Source organism: Excalfactoria chinensis, chromosome 5, assembly GCF_039878825.1.
Source record: "Excalfactoria chinensis isolate bCotChi1 chromosome 5, bCotChi1.hap2, whole genome shotgun sequence".
In the NCBI taxonomy this organism is placed as follows: Eukaryota; Metazoa; Chordata; class Aves; order Galliformes; family Phasianidae; genus Excalfactoria; species Excalfactoria chinensis.
In genome coordinates this window covers 41,314,579-41,317,636 of record NC_092829.1, presented here as the reverse complement: position 1 = coordinate 41,317,636, position 3,058 = coordinate 41,314,579, and positions in this window count along the sequence as shown.

Below are 3,058 nucleotides of genomic sequence, written 5' to 3'. Positions count from 1 at the left end.
GAGCTGCCGGCCCGCGGGGGCAGCGCGTGATGGCGGACGGGGCGGGGGGTGGAGGGGCGGCAGGGTGTAACCTGAAAGCGGCAGCGAGCGCGTGCGGAGGAGGGGGGACAAGATGGCGGCGGTCAGCCCCCGCGCGCTGGCGGGGAAGGGCCATCCGCGGGGTCCTGCCCTTGAAGGCGGGCCCGGTGCGCTGCCCCGGCGTCCGCTCGGCGCCTCGGGTTGCGGTTGCAGAGTTCCGTTGTGACTGGTTATAAACGGGTTCATGATGTAAAATCCTCTCTGCATATTACCGGATTTCAGAGTTAGAAGATAGGTAAATCAAAGTGCGGACGGCTTCCTAATTATTAAGTTTAGCGTGGCCTGGTAAAAACGAATTAGATTTCTTTTGGACTGCTAATTAAAGCCTTGAAGCAGGTTGGAGCGCTACAAGTCTTTCCCGGAGACGTCCATCACCTTAGGTCCGTGGGTGTCGGTGCCCCCCAAAGGCATCCATCTCCCCCGAGCAGTGAGGAGGGATCTGTGCTGACTGCCGTGCCCTGGTGGCAGGCACTAATAAGGCTGTGGGTGAAGCACAGTCTGTGCCGTCATCTTGCTGTCTGTCAGGTGCTGCTGCCCTGCAGAGAGCTGCAAAAAGAGATTTGCTGAATCACACCGGCTTGCTTTCACACGCGGTCTAGCATAACGAGAGCTTGGAGAGCCTACACTGAGCGCAGGGAGTGTGGCAGAACTGCCGAACGGATGCACTAGGTGCTCCTGCTTAGGCTGAGGGCTCTAACTGGCATTACAGTGTCCGCCTCTCCTGCTCTTGGGTGGCTGTTCATGGAAACTGCTTTTGCTCGGCGAGACATCAGACATTTACAACCCAATTGGAGAGATGAGACCAAACTCATCAACGATTTTTTCAGGAGGCTGAGGAAGAGCTTTGATCGTTGTCAAGAGAAGCCTTGATACTCAGTAGCTAACGTGCTTCTTAATGAATTTGTTCTGTCTCAAGGGAGGAGTACTATGCATGTGGTGCTGGGTTCCTGCATAGAAATCGCCCTGTGAAATCACCGAGAAGACTAAAAAATTCCACATCTGCATAGCAGAAATTGCTCAAAGGAAGAAATAAAGTTGTTTTGAAGCTACCCTGAGATGTTTTAAATAGCTTAAAATGTAGGAAAAGAACCTGAAGTGATACATTGCATGCGGCAGAGATTTCCTTCTTCACGCGTTTAAAATACATTGGTGATTTCCTGGAGCAGTGAAAAGCAAACACAAACATTAGGATAAAAAGGTCGAAGAGAGAAACTTCAATGTAATTAAGCACTCATTAGTTTAAAGTCTTGGTTAAGACAGGTGGCTACAAGATCGTGTCCTTTCCCTTTTCTGGGCTGAGATAGGTGACCAGGACAATGAATGCAGACTATCGCTGTTGCATTTTCCTGGTTGCCAAGTCACCCTTGCTAAGGAACTGCAATGGAATTTGCTTAAGTGACACCTTGATAGATTGCCAGGGAAAAGGCACTGTGCTGTGCATCTTAGTGATTGCATGGATCAATCTGCACACCTACGCTGGAAAGGTTGTCTTCATGGGCACATATCTTAGCCTGGAGGATTCTTTGTTTGCTAACAAGCTTTCCTTCAGCGTACTGTAATTTTGTTCTGTATTGAGGCTGCAGAGATAAAGTAACTGATATGGAATTTGATTTTTTGGTTACAAATTCCAAAGCCTGTTTTTCTGACTCCTGGCCAAGGTCGTTTTGTTTATTATCTTGCTGCTTTTGGAAAAAGGAACTCCATAGTTCTCCAAGCTCTCACTTTCTTTGGTGAGAATGAAGTCATCTCCTGTTTGTGTATCGAAATAAAATATTTTAGCAGCTTCTTCACTGAACATGTTGCCAGTTCATGTGATTTTTTTTATTATTTTTTTTTTCTGGAAAAATAGAAAAGCCCCATGAAGCAGATATTTTCCTTGCTGATAATGCTGACTTTCCAAGGACAGCTGAAACATTCAAGGAAGAAAAAAAAACCATAACTGGACAAACAGTTCTTATATGGGAAGAAGTATTCAAGTATGGGAAGATTTTGAGGGTTTTATTGAAGAGGAAAGGGCAATTTTGAAAAGAATTAGATGGCAAGACACTATACAAAACAGGGAGAGTAAGGAGCTGTGTGGAAGAACAAGCATCACCCAGGAAACTGAAGGTGAGCCCGAACAGGAGAGGATTTCAAAGTCTCTGATTCTTACAATATCTGTGAGAAGAATCCCGATGATTTTAAGAGACTTGATTGTGTACAGAGATAGTACAAAGACAGGAATGCTGTTTCTGCAGTACCAGAAAATAAAGATGATTTCAGCAGCAGTGATATTTCCGATACACTGAGGTGACTGGAAAGAATCTTCAAAACAACAATCAAAAATCAAACAAAACGCAAGAAGCACATCAGCTAAATACTGTTGCAGTCAGAGTAAAATCTTAATGAGGCAGTAAATGCAGTAGAGAACCTTATTTAAGCTTCGGGGACATGAGTAACTATGGATGAAAAGAATCTAGGAAGGAAGCACTGTGTGCATGTGGGAAGAAAGAGGACACCGAATTTTCAAGAAATACTAAGTCTTGAAGCACTCTGAAGATCTATGCAACGAGCTGTCCCAGAAACAAAGTGAAGCAACCGGGAAGGAAAAACAGCATTGTAAATGAATTCTTCTACGTTGATGTAGTGCATGAATCATGGAATTGGATGAGATTCTACTATGAATACAGCAGGTGGAGAAAAAAACAGTGAGGGTGCAGGCTAGGATGGTAATACAGGCATCTTAAGAAAATGAAGAGCCCATGACAGCAGTGGATTAATGAATTTCCTCTGTGGTCATGTGCCAGGTAGCTTTGTGTTTCTGGTAAGCAAGTGCCAACTCCAATCACCAAAAAGGAATCTAAGCAAATTACTGCTACCGTTTCACCTTGAGTAGCAACATCAGAACAGACTGTTCAGGAAGGCAGCAAAGTGTATGCTGTGGTTCGAGATGATTCAGGGTTAATATTCCTACTCTAGTTTGCAGAAGTAGTCCTGGAAT